Here is a 24,444-nt window from a genome sequence, read left to right as displayed (position 1 = left end):
TCACAATCTCTATGCTTTAAACCCACAGTCCTCTGTGTTTGCAATGTTCTTCCTCTCTTTTCTAGCTTTCTAATGTCATATTATCCTTCAAGACACAACTAAAAACTCCTTCAGGAAGCCTGCCTGGTCTTCTTTTCCCCCAGGCTAACTGGATGCCTACATCTTTGTTCCTCTATCAATCAGTACCACCTTTAGGTTCGGACAAAGATGTCCACATCCCAGGCCCTGTGCCTCCATGGACCTTGAACTCTGTAGTGCCTTCCTTGAAATTTTCCAAATGGCCTTCCAGCATCGTGACGTCAGCACATTGATCAGAGGCTAAAGAGAATGTTGATGAGAAGGACCTGTTTATATAGCAAAGCAAAGAAAGCCCTCGGAAGAGATAGGTCCAAGCACTCTTTGGAGGACTGACACATGGTAGAAAGTTTTGAGGGTGGAATGACCTCCTTAGGTACCAAGAGCTGGGGAGCACCTAGAATAAAGGATGCCTGCTGCCACCTCCACTACTCTCAGGTGCTATAGACCAGAGGCAGTGCCATGGTTAGAATATAGATGAGTGCAAAGAGAAAAAAAGCCCACACAGAAGACTAAGGCACAAGACCGTAGAATTCCAGAGCCCTGAACTTGTCCTGGTCCCATATGAGTGAGAGTCATCCCAAATTAGCATGTCAGCACCATGTCTGGCTGCTAAATCACATGCTATCCTGTGAAAGAAATATTGCATTGGTTAACAGGAGCATTTTGCTATCTAGGCTACCTTTCTGCAACCACAGCCCAGCCATGGGGCCCTCAGAATTCCTAAAGGCATATGGCCAACCCACCTCTAGAATAGTGGGTAAGAGAGTGCCCTGAAGGGAAAAATTGGAAGATCAGACCCATGTACCTCCAGGTCCAGTTTCAGGGAATCAGACCTAGATAGTATTCCAGCATGCTAATTTGGGATGACTCTCACTCATATGGGACCAGGACAAGTTCAGGGCTCTGGAATTCTACGGTCTTGTGCCTTAGTCTTCTGTGTGGGCTTTTTTTCTCTTTGCACTCATCTATATTCTAACCATGGCACTGCCTCTGGTCTATAGCACCTGAGAGTAGTGGAGGTGGCAGCAGGCATCCTTTATTCTAGGTGCTCCCCAACTCTTGGTACCTAAGGAGGTCATTCCACCCTCAAAACTTTCTACCATGTGTCAGTCCTCCAAAGAGTGCTTGGACCTATCTCTTCTGAGGGCTTTCTTTGCTTTGCTATATAAACAGGTCCTTCTCATCAACATTCTCTTTAGCCTCTGATCAATGTGCTGACGTCACGGTGCTTTGGGTCAACTTAAGGGTACTGAATGAGGAACATGAGGAACAGACATTCCTTCCACTAATAGGATAACTCTTTTTGCATAACCATGGGCCCCTCACTTGTCATATTTCACTGGTGGAGATACATACAAGTCATGAGTACAATCAACATTGAAAGGGATCATACTCTAGAAATGCAATGACTGTGGCCGAAAGAGAAGATATGCTTGGAAGATGTGTCATTCTATGTTTATACCATGAAATCCTGGATGATAAATTTAACATAATCAGAAAATGAATTATCATTCACATTTTCCTGCAAACTCTAGATAAGACTTGAATTTGTTGTCATCATCAGTGAGTGACAGTAACAGCTTTTGGGAAGTCGGTATTCATGGGTGGCCTGGTAGTGGCCAGAGCATCGTGATTACTATTGTACCACCGTTAAATAATTGGTGATTAGGGAACTGCAGAAACCGAAAAGACCTATATTGTTTTAATGCCAACAGTCCCTCACAGCCACGGCATTGTGAGTGATAACAACAGAGCTATCTATTTTTCCTCACGGTGGGAATATGAAATTAGTCAGAAATGGCACGTTTGACAATAAAGAACATGGGGAAATGGCGCCCGGACACTACAAAGAATCCTCCGGTGCACTGATTGGACACAAAACAGATACCTAAGTACTTCCTCTATTCCCACTCTTCTAGGGGTCCAGCAGTAAGTCAATATACCTCATGGGGCTCATATGTATGTGCATATGATTTTGTAATGTGTTTTTTTAATCAAACTGTTTCTATTGACTGAGTCCCTGAACAGACATGTGCCCGGGGCCCCGCACATCCTGGAGTAGTCCTAACCAGTGGTATCCTGTGCCTAAGCTCTCGTAATACATACCACACTGCACTGTAATGGTTCATCTGCCTTCCCCTCTCTCCCAGCAGCCGATTATGAGTGCTCTGGGCAGGGGTGGTTCTGTAATGCCAATACCTAGCAAGGCACCTAGAGCGTAGGAAGTCCTCAAAATAAAGAACTTTTTGAAAAGTTTAGTGTGCTAGTACCTTTTTAACAGAGTGGTGGTGATCCATAGCCACTCAGATTAAATTAACATTCTCATCTTAACTGGTTCGTTAGTTAAGGATGAGTCTGCAAGCCCTGATGTTGTTTGAACCCTTTTTATATTTGAGCCGCCACAAAGTGTAGCTAAGAAGCCTGGAGGAGAAATAGCTTTTCTTTTTTTGTTGATTTTTACAAGCGCATTCATTCACCTACACCCGGCATTCCGTGCAACAAAATGTCAGACATCATAAAGGTAAAAAGAGAGGCAGTGGCCAAGGAAGAAAGGAGGGATGAAAAGGATATTTCACAATTCGTCAATACGGGAATATTGGCATTCCCTTTTTGACAGAACAAAGTACTGCCAAGGACTCTTGTAGAAGTAAAATGTGCTGGCTCCAGCAAGATACACAAAAAAGACACAAGAAGCCCATTGATTATTTTTGTTGCAAAATACACTTTTGATTTCCCTGTACCTTTTAAAAAGAGCAGGTTTTTAACACTTTTTTCCATAACGTTCACTCTGATCCCTTTGAGGCAGCCACTGAAAATGAGAGATGATTCCAATAGAAACTTCACAGTCATGCTTAAAGCAAGAAGAATTAGTCACTTAGCACAAACTCAAGAAGAGAAAATAAATGGGAGGGAGCGTGCTGGCCTTTTGTCCTTGGTGACTGTCCACATGTTTAATTTTTCTGAGTTGATGTTCATGGCAAATTTGATTTAGTGATTTTATGTACTCTTACCCACTAAAGTAATACATATTTTAAATCAACTGTCAGTAACCTTCACAGAGTGAAGAGCATAAATGAAAAGGATTTAATGAAATGCTACAGTATGTATATCACTGCCCCAAAACAACACCATTTCACAAGGTATTTGCTTTGTTTTGAATACAGAATAGGATATTACCCTCAATAATCATTTTATGAATTTGCCCCGTTAAGTGCTTCTGACCAAAAAAAGATAAAACAAGAATTGGCAAGAGGGAAAGGGTCTTCATTGTTGACTTTTAAATAAACATTTTATGATTAAAAAGCCAGGATAGAAATATGCCTGAACATGGTAACTGCCCTCACTTTGATTAATGCAGAGAAAGCTTCCTGTATTCACTCACTATTGAGTCACAAGATATGGATCAAACAACCCCCACCTCTCCTTTTTTTTTTCCCCCAGAATAATTGCCTGGAGCAGAGGTGTTCCAACTAAATTCCATAGAGCCTGAGGAGTCTTCTGTACTGCCTTGGGGTCAAAGGGAGGGACCTTGGTGTTTGGGGATTCAGCAACACACTCAGCTCTAATCTTTCTGTGTGCTCACCCCATTCCTGCCAGCGACCTCCCTCCAAGCTGCAACTAGAATACTCTGCTTTTTTCTTGTTGATGCATCTGGGTTCCAAGTAAGATTTCCTTCATAACGATATTTTTGCTTCTAAACACAAAATTTTAAAACTGCTTCAGTTTGGCTGGAAAAGTATTTATTTATTTGCAGTCAAATGTTCTACCCCTGAACTATACCCCCAAGTATTTATTCATTTATTTATTTATTTGTTCAATAAATATATATTAAACATCTACTATGTGCAACGAGCTGAGGATCCAGAACAGAAGGAGAGTTGGGGGTGGGGAGTGGGGAACACTGTAGGCCTAGGAGACAGTATGTAGTAAGATCCTGCAGCAGAAGGGGAACCCTGTTCAAGGGATACAAAGACAGTCATGCATGAAAAGCTGAATAATAAGATATTAAAGAAGCAAATGACAAATCGATAGTATTAACAATAAGAACATGGTAATTCCATGTTTAGTTGGACACAGTCATTTACTGAATACACAGACTGAAGTTCAGTATGTGATAAAAGGTGTTAAATTCCATGACAATGAATTTATTCTTTCTTGTGTAGAAAACAGGAGCTCTCCAAGGTTTTTGAACAGGGAGATTGAGTGTGGGCCTAGACTAGGAAGATGGCAGCCCCAAATGACGGAAGGTCTTCAATGCCATGATTACTTCTGTAGGCAACAGGAAGCAATCTGGGTTTTGGAATAGAATTTTGAACATAATCAAATATAGGTCTTATTTAGAAAAATAGCACTAGTGGCAGTATGGAGAATACATTGGACAAATTGGAGCCAAAGACATCAGATAGAAGTCCCTGCTAAGAAAAAAGAAATGTTTTAACTTTTCCGCTAATGATAATGCCAAAATTCTGATGAGGGAGCAGGGATCTAGGAGACTCAATCGTTATTGATGGCAATACAGACTGTAACAACTCTTTTGAAGAGAACATTGTAATTTGTATCAAAAGCCTTAATACCTTTTAACCTAATAATGAGCTTCTTAGGGATTTATTCTAAGAAAATAACCCCAAAGTTACAAAAGGCCATAATTATGTTGGTTTTTTGTAATCTCTAAAATTGTTAAAATCAGAATTGAACTCATGGTAAATCATTTTCGTGTAATATCATTCAGCTGTTAAAAGTGCTTATATGAAGAATAATGCCAGAGCCTAAAAAATGCTTAGGCAGGATGAAGATTGAGGACCAGTAGATCTGGCACTGCAGAAACTCTGGTGGTCTTTCCTCTGAGACAGTAGCCTCAGCAGGGTGGTAGAAATATTATTATAAACAAGAGATAATGATTAATTTGGGAACTGAGGCAGTGACACTATGAGCAGATTCAACAGATACACTGATAAGGGGTGTGAGTAAAGAGATGATAATGATAATGAAGATTCTAATGGTAACCAGGATGATGGTACAAGCAGAGACTTAGGGAAAAAATGATCAATGTTATTCTGTACATATTAGACTTGAAGTCAGTTGCAATTCCAAGTGGAGAGATCCAGCAGCCTTCTGGAAATACAGGCTCAGAACCCAAGAGCACTAGAAGTAGATGGTTGGTATTTGGAGACAATGAAGTTCATGAAATTGTCTGAAGACCTACGAGACACTCAATAATGAGAAATATTTATAATTAAAGATAGAAATACACTCATAAGTATCTACTAAAGAAATACTATTAAATTCTACTAACTAATATATGTTCCTTCCTCCTTTTTTTTAAAGTTTATTTATTTATTTTTTTTAGTAATCTCTGCACCCAACATGGGGCTCAAACTTGTGACCCCAAGATCAAGATTTGCATGCTCTTCCAGCTGAGCCAGCCAAGTGCCCCAAGTTCCCTTCTTTTTATATGAGGGCCCTAAAATGTGAGGAAAAAATTTAAAAACAGGAGAAAAGTATGTAAGGAAATTGGAAAAGAATGATGACAAAGGCATAGACAAGAAACAACTGAAGACTCAGATATGACCCCCTTGTTGGAATAATCAGACAAGGAATTTAAAACAACTATTATTATGTTAAAGGCTCTTATAGAAAATGGACAACATGCATGCACAGTTAGAGAATTTCAAGAGAGATGGAAACTAAAAATGGAAACTAAATGGAAATGCTACAAATAAAAATCAGGGAAGAGATCAAGAATGCCTCTAATCAGCTCATCAGTAGATTCAACACCACTGAGCCTAGAAAAAAAAAAGACTGAGCTTAAAAATGTATCAATAGAAATTAGCCAGTCTGAAACATTAAAGGAAAAAATAATGAAAAACACAGAGCAAAGAACCTAAGACTTGCAGAACAATATTAAGAGGTCTAATATATGTGTAATTGGACTCCGATGTAAGCAAGAAAGAACAGGGCATGAGAAATATTTTCATAAATAATGGCCAAGAACTTTCTAAAAATAATGAACAACATCAAACCACAGATCCACCAAGTTCAGAGAATACTACACATGATATACACCACCAGTAGCACTCACAAAAAAAAACCCACCACACACCTTGGACACACCCTATTCCAACAGCTGAGAAAGAAAAATAAAGAGAAAATCTTAAAGGCAGTCAGAAAAAAATGACATTACATGCAGAAGAATAAAGATAATAATTATAACACATTTCTTGTCAGAAACTATGCAAGCCTCATAAAATAAGTTGGAAAGTATTCCTACCTCTTGTATTTATGGAAAAGTTTGTGTAGGAGTGGTACTACCTCTTCTTTAAATGTTTGGCAGAATTTACCAGTGAAGCCATCTGGGCCAGGAGTATTCTTTGTTGAAAGGTTTTTAACTATGAACTCAACTTTTGAAATAGATTATAGGACTATTCATGTTACCCGTTTATTCTCTTTTTTTTTTTAAGATCTATTTATTTGAGAGAGAGAAAGAGAGAGAGCACGCATGTGAGAAGGGAGGCGGGAGGGGCAGAGGGAGAGAGAGAATCTCAAGCAGACTCCCTGCTGAGCATTGGAGCCTGATGTAGGGCTCTATTCCACAACCCATGAGATCACGACCTGAGCCGAAACCAAGAGTTGGAGACTTAACTGACAGAGCCACCCGGGCACCCCTACCCATTTATTCTTGAGTGAGCTTTGGGAATTTGTGTCCGTCGAGAAATTTGTCCATTGCATTTAATTTGTCCAATTTGTGGCCATAGAGTTCCTTGTAAATTTCCTGTATTATCCTTTTAATGTCTTCAGGGTCCATAGCAATGTTCTCGCTCTCATTTCTGGTATTGGTAATTTGGGTCTTTTCTCTTTTGTCCTCGTCGGCCTGGTTAGAGACTTATCAATTTTATTCATCATCTCAAAACCAAGCTTTTGGGTTAATTGTTTAGAAGGGAGGGTTGGAAAAGGAAAGTTACCCTGAAGAAGTAACAATGAAACTGAAACTTGAAAGAGATAGTACAAGTGTCCAAAAGTAAATTGAAGATGGGTGAATTCTAGCAATAGCAATTTTTTTTTAAAGGCCAGTGTGGTTGCAGCATGGAAGAGAGGAGATTATTGCAGTGTGGGGGCTGAGAGAAAAGCTGAGCCTATATAATATGAAGCCATACAGAAGTGGTAAGGATTTAAGTGTGAATTTATGCCAAAAGCAAATGGAAGCCACTGGTGAGTGTTACAGAGCAGAGTAACATGCTCACTGTGTTTGAAAAGCTCAATCTGGCTGTATTGTGGGAAAAGAATTGGGGAGGGGAGTAGAAATGGAGAGAATTGGGTGGTTACTACAGCTTTGGGAGTGGGAGCTCAGACTGGGAGAAGGCAGAGAAACAGAAGGACAGAAATGATGATGTGTAAAGACTGATAATTGATCAGTTGGTGGGTTAAATTTTTTATTGGTGGTAATAAAATATTTATTTAGCAGTTACTATATGCCAGCCACTAGTCAAAGACTTTTTGTGACTTATTACAAGGTCATGTGGCTGGTCAGAGAAAGAGCAGGGTTTAAAAGCAGGCAGAGCCTATGCACCAAGTCCTTGCTGTTCCTGCCTCTTGCATGATGGGATTAAAGAAAAGAGAGGATACAAGGAGGAGTTCTTGGGTCAAACAACTGGGAGCTATTTATTAAAATAAGAAACATTAGAGGAAAGCCATGTTTTGCAGAAAAACCGTGAGTTCAGCTTTAGACCAAACAAAGGTAGACATATTTATTATATAACCTTAGAAAGAAACCCAAATCTAAGAAGTCCTTTTTTATGGTAAAATGGTTAAAGGGCTTATGCATATACCCTGAAAATTATTAAAGCGCATTTCATTTTACACACACACACGCGCGTGTGCGCGCGTATATTTATCTTTTATTTATTTATTTTTTAATTTCCAAAGGTAAAACTAAGGATACAAACAAAATGCCTTTTTTGGAGTTCCAGTTCTGACAGCTTGTATAGAAATAACCTATACTCCTGCAGATAACAATTATGGCCTCTGGACAAGATACTAAAAATTTTTTTGAAAGTAATGACAGCAGCCAAAAGAAGGCATACATTGGGGAGGGTTTGACCCTTGAAAAAAGTGGAACCACACTGAGTGAAATACATGCTTATCAGGCTTATCATCTGAAGGTATTCCTCGGTCTATACTATATACTCTAGAAATAAAGCAGAAAATTACAGTCTTTTAGATATGAAGAGTCAGAAGAAGGTGAATGATACTTTCAGAGAAGCTGTAAGAGGGAGGAGATGGAAAGAAGGAAAACAGAAGGGGAAACTAAACATCTGCGTATCAATTCTCTTGAGCTCTTGGCTGACCCCTAAGCTGAGCATGCACAGTTGGCACTTCAGGGAATTCAAGAGCAAACAGTATCTGGAAGACTGACCAGTATGAGCAGAACTTTCAGGTGCCATCCAGCACAGGGGAGACAGAGTTTGAACTCACGTCCTTCTAAGTTAGAGGGACTTGGTAAACATCTCAGTCTTTCTGTGGAGACTCCAAAGGACTGTGCTTCAGAGTAAAAATTACTTCCCAGAACTTAAGGGATTCACTCTAGGACTAGGAAAATACAAAAAATAGGCCCACCCTAAAAAAAAAAAGAAACCAAGCCCCCAAGGTAACCTGCCAATAATCTAGCTGCTTTTTACACCATGACTTAACGCTCTTCAGAGAAAGATAGCAGAACCCCAATCTCAACTACCCATCACCCTGAATATCCAAAATAGAAATCACTACACAGGATAATGGGATGAATAGTCAAAGGAAAAGTCAGTCAGAAGAAATTTGCCAATAAATGAACAAGGAAGTTAAAGTAACTATGATTCATATGTTAAAGGATGTTAATGAATATAAGTTATTCCTCACAAAAATAGTAAAAGCTAACATCTCTTAAAGTGACTACTAAACTGAACCATTTTATCTATATGTATAATAAGTTCTGGTAACTTTTGCTAAATTTATCAAATTTATTAAAAAAAATCTAAAATTTACTGCACTTACACAGGCCTTTCCCTACGGTTTCAACATTGAAAGTTAATAGATGGTAGACTGTAAACCGCAATCAAATACAAGCAGCAAGACTCAGAAGTGCAATCATAAAAAAGTACCTCCAAAAAATAATTTTAGTAGAACTAAAGGACACGGGTATATTCAGGAAAAAAGAATGAGATGAGAGCATCCAGTAAACAATGGCAACTCTAAACAATTTATCAATTTTGATATTGTTCAGTTATATTTCGTGCTTTGGGTATAAAACAAAGGATATAACTAGATCATTTACTGTAGGGAAATTACAACAAAAGGATATGGCTAGATCATTAAATTTCTAGACTAGTTGGCTGATGACCTCTAGATGCTTTGGCCAAGAGACCACTCTTCCTGCAGTTAGACGTGGCCAATCCAAAGAAACAATTACACCATATATTCTTGGGTTTGCATAAAGCTGGGCTTATTTGCAATCCTCCCCACCCCACCCCCCGCTTCTGGGAGGTAAAGGCCAGGAAATGAAAGGTTATTTTCTGCTTGGAAGGTCTTCTAAGAGGAACTTGATAGTTTCACACAGAGGTGCCCCATTCATAATCACAACACCTAACAATGAACTGGCTGTTCAGAGCTGCTTTAAATTCAAATGGGAAGACTAACGAACATCTCCAAAGCATTCCTAGCCCCCAGTCTCTTTTAAAAATCAATTGTTTTCAAAACCCCTCCTTATGTTTCTATAGCAAACAGCTGCACAAGATCAACAGTGAAAAATCATATAGTATACATGCTCTGTGCAGAGCCCAGATAAAGAAAGCTACAAAAGTGAAGAATCCTTTCACAAACAATTTCTAACACACAATGCAGGACAAGAGGAGATTATACCATGCGTTACACCACCAGGTCTCAGAGCTGCACAAATCATTAGAATTTGAGCCTGATTCCAAGGTCTTCCAGATCTTGCAATAGAGGCATTCTACCATATTACTCAAACTATCCTTGTAATACATACATTCTATACCATGTCCACTTTGACTGCTCATTCAAGGTATAGCATAATAAATTAGAGAAATTTAATTGCAATTGAGCATAATTGATACACAATTTTCTAATAAACTGAAATGAAGAGATAATTTCCTGATATATTCTTTCCTTTTTAAATAAGCAGTAAGAGAAGTGTATTCCTAATACATTCTAAATGAGGCATGTTATTACAGCTGAATTATTACGAAAGGCTTCTTTTCATGTACTGGAACTGGCTTGAAACAGCAAGGAATCTGTGGCTCACTAATAAATGCACGGTAATCACATGTTTTCTTATTTCCTAGATGACTTCATGGATTATTTAATTTTAAGTGTCCTCTACACTTAAAGGTGATTGAACACCAAATACTGCAACATCCATGGGACAGTGCGTTCTATGGTTAATGCACTGTGCTTACTTATAGTGGGATGCTGTGAAATATCTAAGAAATCTAGAAAATGGGAAACCTTATTGAAACTACAACTTTTGTCTTGAAACAATCAGACCACAAAACCCAGTGCTAGTGGAGGTCGCACTCCTAAGCTTAAACTCCCCTTCCCATCGGCAGTCATACAACTCCTACTGTTCCTTCTCTTGTCGTTCTTTTTAATTTTTTATCTTCTACTTATTTTATTTCACTTTTTATTCATTTTTTTCTCCTTTTATGTCTATGCCTTAGGATTGGCAACCAGAGAATGCTTAAGCATGATCTTCTCCCTCGTGGCCACCTCAGCTAGAAAAGATGGTGAAGTTGAAATATTTTGATCCTCCGTCTCCTGATTAATTCATTCTTCCTTCAACCTCTATAGCAAAAACGCCACCATGACATGACAGTCATATGTAACTAATATCAAGTAAATAAAACAATCTCAGTGATCCTATACTATTGGATGGCTAGAAGGTCCAAAGGTCTAACTGCTTGTGGATGGTTGTCTTGCCCTGTGCCTTCACACGGTCTTCCCTCTGTGCATCTTGTAGACAGGCCATGCATGTGATCCAACTTTGTAACCCCACATACCTCAGCCGGTGCCTAGGATATGCAGTAGTGGCAAATCAGTATACGTTGACTAAATGAATTCACACTTGCCCTAGGTGCTTTTAATATGACAAGCTCAGCGAAGCCTGCTGATGATTCTATCTTCTTCTTTAAACTGTCTTGTCATTTAATAGCAAAATCTTTAATTTGACCACATCATAATTGTTAGTTTGAGCTCCTTCTTTCATACACTATGTTGATAAATTCGTATCCGTATATTGTGAAGTCTGATGATTTTTTTAAAACTTTTCTTCTTTCTCATATACAAGTCAAGTCTTTGGGGCTTTTTGTTGGTGTTTTTCCATTGTTCTATTTTAGGGGAGATTCTGTTGTTTTGATTTTTACCAAATATACATACATATCTGAAGATCAGACTTAGATATTGATGTAAGACTTTCAGCATATATTGTAAATATTTGGCAGACAACATCCCAGTCGAATTTCGTACATGAATTCCAATAGCTATCGACCATTATAAACCCAGGAAAATCATATTGTTCTATGTGGCAGGTTGTTAGAAAGGACCTAAGAGAGCTCTAACTAAGGGGCCAGGGACATTACTATGCATTTGTCTATTTAACCTTGATTCAAGCAATGAGAGCATTATGAGCATTTCTATGGACGCTCAACCACCCAACATAAAGCCTAGTAAGATAATAATAAAAATCCTCATCTCTACAGGCCTCTTAACACCTGCCACCCAGTGAAGATTCCTGTGGTACCCAACTCCCATCTCCCTCCTCACATGCTTATTGTCACCTACAACAAGGTCCATGAACCATTCTGAAGATGCTGTCCACCCTTTAATATCCTGCACAACCCCAAATTGTGCACAGCTGGGCCATCAGCAGCTGAGGAGAAGGTTCAAAGAATAGCTATTCATGGTAAAGCCACAAGATGCAACATGAAGACCAAAGGTCATCCAAAGAATGAAGTCTCGAAGAGCAGACTGTTGGAGTGAGGCAGAGAGGCTCTTGAGAAAAAAGGAAACTTCGAGAGGGCAGTTTTACAAAGCATTGAGACAAGTGACCCTGTTTATCCACACAGAGGATTGCTTCCTTTAATTAGATGTCTCAACAGGGAGAATTTGTGATTCTGAGGACATCCCAAAGGGCAGGTAATATCCAGATACATCTCTCAAGCATCCTGAAAACCTTGGCGTATCCAACTATAAAAGCAACTTTAAAAAAGAAGAAGAAAGAAAACGCTGACAATTTGTCAGAGACTCACTTTCCTCCTGTTTGCATTTGCCCTATACCTTTGCAGTGTATGTAGGTCACATTTGACCATATCTAACCTGTTTCTATATTGAATTCCATGCGATGAGTTTCTGAGGAATACAGAGTAGTTGTTCAATGATAATAGTATTCAAATTGCACTCTTCCTCCAACAAATGTACACGCCATAATAAAACCTGAGTATAAGTCAAGCACAGACCTGAATTTTTATGATTTTACATGTAGTCCACTGAACACCAATAATTCCAGTGACAATAATAGTAATCCCTTTTATTTTTATTACATTTCACAGTTTATTTTTTTTTAAGATTTTATTTGTTTATTTTACAGAGAGAGACAGAGAGAGAGGGAACACAAGCAGGGGGAGCTGGAGATGGAGAAGCAGGCTCCCCGCTCAGCAAAACTCAACATGGGGCTCGATCCCAGGACGCTGGTAGCATGACCTGAGCCAAAGGCAGAAGCCCAATGACCACCCAGGCGCCCCTCACTTTACACTTTAAAAAGTACTTTGAGGGATGCTTGAGTGGCTCAGTCAGTTAAGCGGCTGCCTTTGGCTCAGGTCATGATCCCAGGGTTCTGGGATCGAGCCCCATGTTGGGATCTGCTGAGCAGGGAGCCTCCTTCTCCCTCTCCAGCTCCCCCTGCTTGTGTTCCCTCTCTCTCTCTCTCTGTCAAATAAAAAAAATAAAATCTTAAAAATAAATAAATAAATAAAAATAAAAAGTACTTTGAGCAGGTGAGTTTCATTTAAGAAGCAATATTTGAAGGAATTTCACAAAATTTTACAATGATTACATCTGATGATAAAAACATGTCTTTTAAATAAAAAAATAATATGGAAGAATTGAAAGATAATTAAAGGCACTTTAATGCCACATACATACATAGAATCTAACCATCAAATGTTGTTAAATTTCTTTTTCAGGCTTATCTTATATAATAAATTATATATATATATATATATATATATATATATATATATATACACACACACATAATAAAGCATTCACACAATATATAATTTGATTACTTGATAATCTATCATATTGGGTATTTAGACTCAAATTATTTGCTATTATTAACTTTAGTCACCATGCTGTACATTACATACCCAGGACTTACTTATTTTATACCAGCAGATTTATATCTTTTGACCACCTTTCCTCATTTTACCCACGGCCCCACCTCAGGCAACCACCAATCTATTCTCTATATCTATGAGCTGAGCTCTTTTTTTTTTTCTTTTAGATTCCACATATAAGTGACAAAGTGAGATCATAGCTATTTGTCTTTCTCTGCCTGACTTATTTCACTTAGCATCATACCCTTAAGGTCAATCCATGTTGTCACAAATGGCAAGATTTCCTTTTTTTATGGCTGAAATATATATTATTATGTATACAATATATAATAATTATTATATTAATAAGATATAAGTTATTATTTATGTAATATGTATATATATCACATCGTCTTTATTCATTCATCCATCAGTGGACAATTAGGTTCTTTCCATCTCTTGGCTATTGTAAATAAAGCTGCAATGAATGTGAGGGTACAAATACACTTTTGGGTTAGTGTTTGTGTTTTCTTTAGATGCATACCCAGAAGTGGAATTGCTGAGTCATATGATAGTTCTAATTTTAGTTTCTTGAGGAAACTCCATAGTGTTTTCCATAGTGACTGTGCCAATTTATATTCCCACCAACCATGCACAAGGGTTCCCTTTCCTCCACACCTGTTCTTTCTTGTTTTGTGCATAATAGCCATTCTAATAGGTGTGAGGTGATATTAGACTACAAGTTCCATGAGGGCAAGCCTCATGCCGTTTACTGTTCTAGCCAACGCCTGATGAGAAGCACCAGACCACTTTTTCTTAGAGCATATACTAAAGGGGGTTTACAACTGTAAATCCTCCCTCTGTCTCTTTGAGATATATCAGTATCTCCTACAACTTAGGAGTGTCTTTCTCAAAGACCTGAAAGCCATTCCTTTCAAATGTAATCATCAGGACGGATGGGGTCTGTGGGTCTCACCTCTTGTGGGAGGACAGAATCCCGACTTTGATAACTGCCAGCTAACAGACACAACTGGCCCAATCAGCACTTACACCAACCAACTCTTTGTAATTTTTTACTTCCTCCAACTCCATTGAGCCCCCACTCACCTCCTCCTTACTCCCTCATTCTCTTTAAAATGCCAGGTCAACTCTGTACAAATCCAAGTTTTCTTGGGTGTATGCTGGGCCCTCTTCCCTTTTGCAACAGTATATGACTAATTAAAATCTGTCCTTACCATTTAGTGTCTGGCTTCGTTTATCTCTGACAGAGTTTATGCTTGTCTTCTCTATCATTTCAGCTACTATTAGTGAACAAAATATTCTAACAAAAGTAGTTATAACATGTTTCTGCAGAGTTTTATAACAATGGTATCAACAACTGGCATTTTGTGTGTCGTTAGATACTTTTCTTGCTTACATCCCACCAGAAGCATTGGGCTTATATATGGTGTTAATTTGAATAACATGTTAGACAACTATTTCCAAGCACGAAACCCCAGAGGCCATTAAAAGCTATAAAAATGTTTTAGCATGTGCCTAAAACTTTACTATCAGTTGCTTTATTTGTGCCAAAAAGTATATTATCTGTTCCAATTGAAAAGGAATCAAATCTCATGACTATCATTTTGAAGTTTTTCCATAGTAAATGTTCCTGGTTTTCTACATCTACCTCTACATTTTGGTAGTCCACCGATGAGTAGTGATAAACGGCTACCATCAGTGGAAGTCAACAGAGTATCCCACTCTGTTCAAGATGGTCTATGTGCTTCCCTTCAGAACCTCCAACAACACAGTGATGTTCTCAAAGACGAGGAAACTGAGGCTCAAAGAGGCTCAACAAATTGTCAAAGACCACAGAGTCTGTAAATAATGGAGCTGTGATTTGAACGTGGATTGTTTGACTTCAGACGCTGTGCTCTTTCTACTATGCTTCACAACCTAAGTGGAGAGAGCCATGCATAGATTTTTGGCTCTTTCATATCTCTCATCTTTAATAACTAGCATGCAGTCAAAACAAAAGTGAATATGAGGGAAAATTATATACAGAATACACTTTGTAATTATAAGGAAAGAAAAAAGAAAAAGAAGAAAACAGTCAAGCTGTGGCAGAGCAAACTCCAAAGCAATCAAGAGGCTTCTACACCCTTGGTTTTCTTTAAAGGAGCTGTATTTCATTCCTTTGAAAACTCTAGCTTTGGAATGAAGGTGGCATACTGTGGGAAGACCAAGGAAATTAAACTTTTTTAATCTTATTGATTCCTATTCCTTTCATTCCATCTGTTTCCTTGGCATGGCGAAGGGGGTGACGATCAATGCAGAGTAAGTCGGCTCTGTCAGTCAGAAGATGGGAGCTGACAAACCAGACACAGGCTTGGGAAGGCCTTCCATGAAGGAGAGAATCTGTGCCAGATGACAGGACTCATGGAGAGTCTGACAAAATGTTGCAGACAATCAGGAAGCGTCTGATCCAGATTTCATAGATAATAAGCAGACTCTTTTCCGTGTGCATGCGCATAGATTTGAATATTTCTGGTCAAGTGCCTCATTTTTGCACAGAACAGGAAGTAAAGAGAATGGTGAAAAATAAAATGAAAGGGGGCCAGAAGGGGGGCCAAAAATAAAAGAAAAACAAACAACTAAATTGGTAGTACAGAAACCTTGAGTACTTTGAGTTCATAGTTTATAATATAATGATGTGAGGGGAAAATACTTCATAAGTTAATATTTCTAGTATCATTACTAGAGTGCAAATACTACAGGATTTCAGGAGTTTTCTATAGGTTAGAACCTTCTTTAAAATCATAGAAGCACTCAGCTGCTGCTCTACCATAAAGAGCATATTTTGCCATTTCTATAAGGTTGTCTCCAACATAAACTCTAAAATAGCCATTACAAATGATGACTTTTGCACATGAAAGAATCTGAAGCAGATCCCTAGACAGCCTTGTGATAAAATTCTATTAAGAGATATAAATTCTATATGTCCTTAAGAGCTTCCTGCAGAAGGGGCCTCTACTGTGACAGAGAAGACACGCAAATGGACAATCAGTTCATCCCTGGAAGTTTATTTTGTTAGAAGCCAGGAGACCCATATATGGCAAGGCTGGAAAAGGAATCAGTTTTACCAGTTCGGTGCTCCCCTCCCCCCCCCCCCCCCCCCCCCCCCATCAAGCTACTAACACCAACAAAAGGCATCATGTTATCTCTTCGCCTGCTTCGTCCTGGACTGAGAGGCTCTCATCAAAACAGATAAGAAATGTCAAAAATTGTCATGCTCTGAAAGCACAAGACTGATTTAGAAAATCCACAAGTGAATAATTTGGTTGTAAAATCCCCTTGATCAACTTCCATAATTCAACTGTTACGGATTGAATTGTGTCCCTCACAAAAAAGGTGTTGGAGTCCTAATCCCAGGTACCTCAGAATGTGACCTTACTTAGAGATAGGGTTTTTACAAAAGTAATGAAATTAAAATGATGTCATTAGGTTGGGCCCCAATCCAATATGACTGGTGCCCTTATAAAAAGGAGAAATTTGGATGCAGGGAGAGGTATCACATAGAGAGGATGCCATACAAAGAGAGAGAATACGGTTGTTCACAGAGAGAACATGGTTATCTGGAAGCCACAGAGAGAGCCTTGGAGCAACTCTTTTCCTTACAGCCCCGAAGCAACCAACCCTGCCATCGCCTACCTTCAGAACTGTGGAACAATAAATGTGTGTTCTTTTTTTTTTAATTTTATTTGACAGAGAGTTAGCGAGAGCAGGAACACAAGCAGCGGGAGTGGGAGAGGGAGAAGCCGCTTCCCGCTGAACAAGGAGCCCGATGCGGGGCTCAATCCCAGGACCCTGGGATCATGACCTGAGCCCAAGGCAGACGCTTAACGACTGAGCCACCCAGGTGCCCCTAAATGTGTGTTCTTTAAGCCATCCCATTTGTGGTACCTTCTTATGCAGTCCCAGCAAACGAATATAGATTTTGGTATTGGGAAGTAGGGTGCTGTTGTAACAAATACCTAAAAGTGTGGAAGTGCTTTGGAATAAGGTAGTAAGTGGAATCTGGAAGAGTTTTTAGGTGCATGAGAGAAAAAACCTAGACGGCCTCGAAAAGAATGTTGCTGTAAATGTGAGGGCTTAAGGTGGAAATGAGGAGCATGTTATTAGAAATTGGAGGAGAGGCAGTCTTTGCTAGAAAGTGGTAGAGGACTTGGCTGGACGGTGTTCCCTGGAATGGAAAGTAGAACTTAAAAATGATGAGCTTGGAGGGCAACCCTCTCGGGTCCCCTCCCTCCTCAGGAGCTTTGTACTATCACTTTGCTATCGCTCAATAAACCTTGCTTTGCTGCCTACAAAAAAAAAAAGATGAGTTTGGATCTTTAGTTGAAGAGATTCCTAAGCAAAGTATTGAAGGCATAGCTTGGTTTCTCCTTGCTGCTTATAGTAAGATACAAGAGGAGAGAGATAAATTGAAGAAGCAAAAAGTACCCAGAACTTGAAAAGCTGGAAAATACTCCACCTAGCCATGTTGCAACAAAATGACAGTATGCTCTGGAGAAAACTCCTGTGCCCCTGGACAACCATTTGCCACAGAGATTCGGCATGTGACTTGTGGATGTAACCACCCATCTCAGTAGAAACAGTGCCAGCCTGCTCTGGAGGGGACAGGGCCAGGACAAAATGAAGGATGGCTGGCAGACTTCTGGGATTCTACTGGCAGGAAATGGGCTGATAGAGCTATTCGGCAATGAACATGAGTTAGTGTTCAAGAAAGGGAAGAATGACCCGAAAGGGTGTTCAGAGGCTGATGGCCGCTGCTGCCAAGGGCCCAGAAGACAGGCTCAGGGGGGTGAGGTGGTCTCCTCCATGGTGCCAGAAGGCAGGGCCACCTCCTCCATTCCACATGGCAAAACCAGCCTCTTCGTCATTCTCTGCTTACCCTCCTGACTTCCCTGTTTCTGTGGTCTCACTTCCAGTAACCCAAGTACAAAACCTGTCATTAGTGACCCCTTTCCTTTCACTCATGTTCAATTAGGCAGCTGGTCCTGTTGATTCTTCCACTCCTCACAGTCATTACTGTTGCCAAGGACTGTACTTTTAGTAATAAAATGCATTATTTGCTCTTTCCACCATCTTTCTGTGCCGCCATAATGATGCACATGAATGTCATGGCAGATGCTCTCAAGAGCATTAACAATGTTGAAAAGAGAGGTAAATGCTACATTCTTATCAGGCCATGATCCAAAGTCATCATCTGGTTTCTAACCATGATGATGAAGTATGGTTACTTTGGTGAATTTGAAATCCTTGATGATTACACAGCTGGGAAAATTGGTGTGAACCTCACAGGCAGATTAAACAGGTGTGGAGTGATTGGCCCCAAATTTGATGAACAACTCAAAGATCAAGAAAAATGGCAGAATAATCTGCTCCTGTCCCGCCAGTTTAGTTTCATTGTACTGACAACATCAGTTGGCATCATGGACCATGAAAAAGCAAGACGAAAACACACAGGAGGGAAAATCCTGGGATTCTTTTTCTAGGGATGTAATACATACATGCAAATAAAGAGCCTCAACAGACAAAGAAAAAAAAAGGAGAAAAGAAAATGCATTCTTAACTAGTTTTACAACATGGTACTAAGAACTTTATGTGGCTTATGTTCTTTAATCCTTATAACCATGCAATGTGATGTTATACTATTCATATTCATTTTACAGCTAAGAAAATTGAGGCTCAGACAGGTACTGAATGACTATATTTGCCCAAGATCACACAGCGAAGAAGCGTCTAAGAAGAGAAACTTGAACCAGATCTCCTGGAGCCCTGAACCACACTCTTAACTAACACTCTCCCTCCTTTAAAACATTTCTCATGGTTGTTTCTTCCTGTCCATTCCCACTGTTACTAACATAGTTACATAACCCTTTTATTCATAACTTACTCCCTGACCCTTTTATTACTACACAAACCTCCTTGCATTTCTCCCTTACTCCAGTCTATCCTCCTTCCAAATGGTCTTTTTGATCTCATCTAAAAACAAAAAATCTACCTTTGAGTTAATTCTTAGCTCAAGGACTTTTGGCAACTTCTCATTGCCTGTAGGATAAAGCCTAAATATCATAGACTGGCATTTCATAGTATCTTTACTCATCATGCCACCTTTTAAAAACTTGCCCACCTAAATGCCCAGTCTCTTTGTGAAGAGACTAAACTTTCTTTAACTTTAATCTGAGCATTTCACTAGACAAATTTTTCCTGTCCTTGAAATGTGACCATTCGTAATATTCATCTAAACCAATCTCAGGTTTAAGATGCCAACCACAGAGCCTGCAATCATCATCTTCCCTCAAAACTCCCTCTCCCAGAGTTCTCTGTCTACCTGCAACTACTTACCATTCACCTGAAATCTGATGCTGCATTTGACTCCTCCTCTTCACCTTATCTGCTGCCAAATCCTATTGCTTGTTCTGCCACTGAAGTTCTCTTCCATCTATCCCTTCCTTCCCACCCTCACTATCTCAGGTCTCATTCATGCTCTTCGGACTTGAGAACATAAGAGAACTACCATTAGATTAAATTTCCACCCCAAAATGAGCAAAAGATTGACAGGCAGAGGGGCCAGAGGGAAGAGACTCAGGAGAAAGATGACAAGAGCCTGCTTGGAAAGATCTAGACCTAGAGAGAATGGAGAGAGAATAAAATCCACAGGAACAGGCATGGGGGTGGATGGTGGGGGGTGCTAAAATCTTGAAGATGAGGAATTTGAGGAGAAGAAAAACCAAGGTAGGAGAGAGGTGACTGTGACTATGAATCAGGTCCTTTTAATTTACCTTTGGAAGACAAGTGAAGTTTGGTATTCCCTTCAAGTCACATTTTGGCTGTTAGTATTGTGCGTCTTTGACATAGGGGTCTTCTCTGAATCAAGGTAGATAGTCTCCTAGCTCTACCTTCTCTACAACTCAGCTCTCAAATGCCTACTACAACTACTTCTGCGTGGCAACTGAGGCTCTGAACCAATGGCCCCAACCCACCATTCCTCAGCACCACCGCCCCTGCCCAGCTGGCCCCAACACTGTGTCCCCCTTCTTCCAGCTGGCCCCATCACTGTGCCCCTCCTTGCTGGCCCCATCACCGTGTTCCCCCCCTCTCACCGGCCCCATCACTGTGCCTGCCCCCCCACCAGCCCCATCCCTGTGCCCCCCTTGCTGGCCCCAACACTGTGTCCCCCTACCCCTGCCAGCCCATCACTATGCCCCTCCCCTGCCCGGCCAGCCCCATCACTGTGCCCCCTCCCACTTGCCAGGCCCCATCACTGTGTCCCACCCACCCCAGGCTGGCCCCATCACTGTGCACCATCAACAGCTTCCTTCTCCACATGCATCCTTACGCATGCTCTTCTCCTCTGACACTACCTGCCTCTCAAAATCTTCTCCATTTCCTGGAGTCTAAGGAAAATGCCACCTTCCCAGATTCCCTCATCTGGAAATGCTCTTGCTCCCTCCTTTGAACACAAACAATACTTTAGCTTAAAAAAAAAAAAATTCTTAGCCCTCTTTCTTTTCTAGGCCTGCTTGTCTCAAACTGTCTTAGTTTCCCATTAGTATGTACACTGCCCTGAAAGTAAGGGATATGGCTTGCTTATCTTGATACATCTAACCAAATATTGTACACACAGTAGATACCCCATACATATTTACCAAACCCAATGGCATTTAACCCCACCAGCCTAATTTATGTTTGCCCCTATTAGGCAGTGAGAATGAGGTGAGTTTCCACTAGGCTTCTGTGTGAGAAAACTTCTCATGGAAAATCTTAGCCTCTTTGTTATAGATGCATCAATTAAAAAGCACAAAGTGACACAGTCTGACCCTAGAATATATCCTGGTGCCCAGACCAAAGAAAGACAAATTTAAAGTTGTACAAACCAACAGTGGGAGGACCGTCTATACTTAGTGACTAGTCTGTCAGAGTGAAAAACCTCAAGTGGGTTGTAAATATAGGGTTGATTCTTGGGGAGATTTTTCTTCTATTTGCTGATTCAGCTCCTACAATCAAGAGATTTTGTTGTTGTTCAATTTTACTTAAGGCAGACTAAATCAACTGATTTCATGTTTATTCCTGATTTTTGTTTTTCTTACCTTGGCTAAACTCTGTTTGACAAGGCCCTCTCAGTTTCAGTGATCAGAATATGCTTTTATCCTTTAAATTTTTTCTAAGTCATCTACTTCTTTGCTTGTGTCTTCTATGGAAATCCAACTAATTTGTTACAAAATGTCATATTTGTTCTTTTAATTTGCAGGAATCCACAGGACTCTTGCCTTCTCACATCACATTGGTTGATGATATTGATGGACTTTCTTCCCAGCATTCATTAGCGCCCACTGTAAGTTCACGTCTGCACATTTAGATGGCTCACTGGTTGGTATAAAAGGGTTGTTTAACATTTCGTATTCCCAAATATACCAGTGTAACTCCTTTCATGATTCTCATTCTTTAGAAATAGAAGGTAATATTGAAGGCATATCTTTCAAGGGACGGCTCATTTCAGAAAATCCAGTCTACCCAGTGTTTACTTACGTATGATGACCTTAAATGGGGAAATTAGCAAAACAACAATGATTAAAGTTTCCCAAGCATTGATTGGGCAGAGATTTTAAAAGGCTTTCTCCTAGAGCTACATGATATGGTCATTAGGCTTTTAGGGGAATAACTAGAAGATTAGACAAAACAGACCAGCGCTCCCCTCCACCAAAGTTCTAGGCAAAGAAAGAGAGAAAAAGAAAATAAAGGAAGAGCTCTTTTTGGTCCACCATGTGTTAATCACCAACAACATATATTCTTGTTGAACAACTGCTGGCTTCCCTTCCCTTCACCCATCTCTCCAAATTACAATCTTCCAAACCTATGGCTTTGGTTTTTTTGACAGTCTATCCCCATTGCAGGCACCCACATATGTGCGTGCACACACACACACACACACACTCACACCTCACACACACACACACACACAGAGTTTTCCTTTCATATTTGGATTTGCAGAGGGGTCAGAGGAAAAGGAGAGGAAAGACTTAAAAAAAAAAACAAAAAAACAAAAAACCTCCAGTAAGTTTGATCTAAACAAAATGGTTATTCAAATGGGTCCCCTACTAATTTCACAAAGATGCGTGATAATATCCAACATATGGCTTTAACTATGTTTTTTTAATATTAGAAATTGAATGCACATTTTAAGACACAAGTTTTGCTGATATGCTGTTGATAATATAGGAGAACTATTTCCCATTTGTTTCTAATTATTCTAAAGACAGCCTGGGGATCACTTACCCATGGTTTAAGAGCACTCAGATAAGTCCACAGATGCGACAGGCAGGCATTTGTGTCAGCTACTGCAGTGGGGCTGTGTGAGGGTGGTTTAGCAGAGACTATCCTCTTATGTCTGAAACCACTAGATACGGTTCCTAAGGTCAACCAGTACTGAAAAATAAAATCCTTCCTTTGTCAACACTCTTAGGGTATGGGCTCTGGAGCCAGACTTCCTGGCTCCGCCATTTAACTGGCTGGGTGAACTTGATCAAGTGAGTTAACCTCTTCTTGCCTCAATTTCCTCATCTGAAAAATGGGGATGTGCTTCCATCGTATGGCCATGGTCAGGATGAAATATCCAGAATGGTGCCCAAAACATAGAAAGCACTCGATACTTGATCTGGCCCCAGTTTGTTTGTTTGTTTGTTTGTTTGTTTTTTGCTTTGCTTCATCTGTCTCTGCGTCCCCACCCCCAACTCCTTTCCTTGAATCTTGCCAGCAAGATCTCTTCCAGTTCTTCCAACATGCCTTCCCTCACCTCTCCTGGGACACTTTCTCCTCTTCCGGCTAACGGCTCTGTGTTAGGTGCTCCTCACCTATATGCCCACATCTCCCTGGGTTTCTTTTGTTATGGGATGTATAACATACTATTTTCATACTTACTGGTCTACGCCACTGGCCTGTTAGCTTTGAGGCAGGAATTGAATCTGTTCTGTACATTGTTGTAATCCCACCTTGTGACAAAGTGCTTTACACTGGAACTAACCGGATTTTTTCTTTGCAAAGCAGAAAAAAAAAAATCTTCAGTGTATTCACTGAAAATAGAGCATAATGCAGAGGAGGTAGGGGAAAATTATATGCTTACTTGAGAGCATTCTTAATTTTAATACTTCTTGAGATATGATGACCCCTTTCAATCTGAAAATTCAAGTGTTTGTTCTGCACAAGGACTTCTGCACACACGTACACGTGGGCACGCACACACACACACGTGGGCATGCACACATGCGTGGTTATGTTCATGAGCTCACTACAGTTATGGCTTCATTTCCATTTCTTACTTTTTCTCCTTCAGTAATGGTTATTTGCTTATGAGAGCTCCTGGATTTGTCTTCCTTATCTCTTAGCCCACCTTCTCACTCATGATTTTTATTTCTTTCACCTCGTTGCTTTGCTATCTGTTCAAAATTGTCCTTCCATTTGATCTTACAGATCACTAATTTTGTTTCAGCGTTATGGATTCTTTTTCCCTTCCACTCGTGAATTGTTCTCATTTGAAACTTATGGCTTTGCTATCTCCTCACTTCCTAAAGCATTGCTAAAGCATCCTTAATTCTTTTTTATTTGTTTTTTGTTGTTGTTGTTGTCGTGTTTCCAGTTCTCTTCTTTCTTTAAATCTTCACCCATAAATGGCAGCTCGGTATCTCATCAAGTAATGGAGACCCCTTTGCTTGCTCTGTCAGCTCGTGTCACAGAGTGGGTCCGTTGGTACCATGCCCCTCAGGCTTCTGGCGTCCAGGGCAGGGCTAGATTGGCCGACCATGAGAAATAAGGTTGGAGTTTCTCCTTCAGGAGGCTGATCATTGAAGTGCCAGCAGCCAGCAAGGGCTTCTGCGCTGAGAGCTGGGGCCTCATGCGGCAGCCGCAGGATCTGCCTTCTCCTCCCAGGGCCCCAGCAGCCCGGCTTCCCACCACCGATGGC

At 40.1% G+C, this 24,444-nt stretch overlaps 1 pseudogene; it reads left to right on the top strand.

The window, feature by feature from the left end:
- The first annotated feature begins 18,583 nt into the window (after nucleotides 1-18,583).
- On the top strand, nucleotides 18,584-18,979 carry LOC116639774 (annotated as a pseudogene).
- The last annotated feature ends 5,465 nt before the right edge of the window (nucleotides 18,980-24,444 follow it).

Source organism: Phoca vitulina, unplaced genomic scaffold, assembly GCF_004348235.1.
Source record: "Phoca vitulina isolate PV1807 unplaced genomic scaffold, GSC_HSeal_1.0 scaffold1, whole genome shotgun sequence".
NCBI classification, from domain to species: domain Eukaryota; kingdom Metazoa; phylum Chordata; class Mammalia; order Carnivora; family Phocidae; genus Phoca; species Phoca vitulina.
Note: the sequence above shows the minus strand (reverse complement) of the source record. Positions and strands in the feature narration are given on the sequence as shown.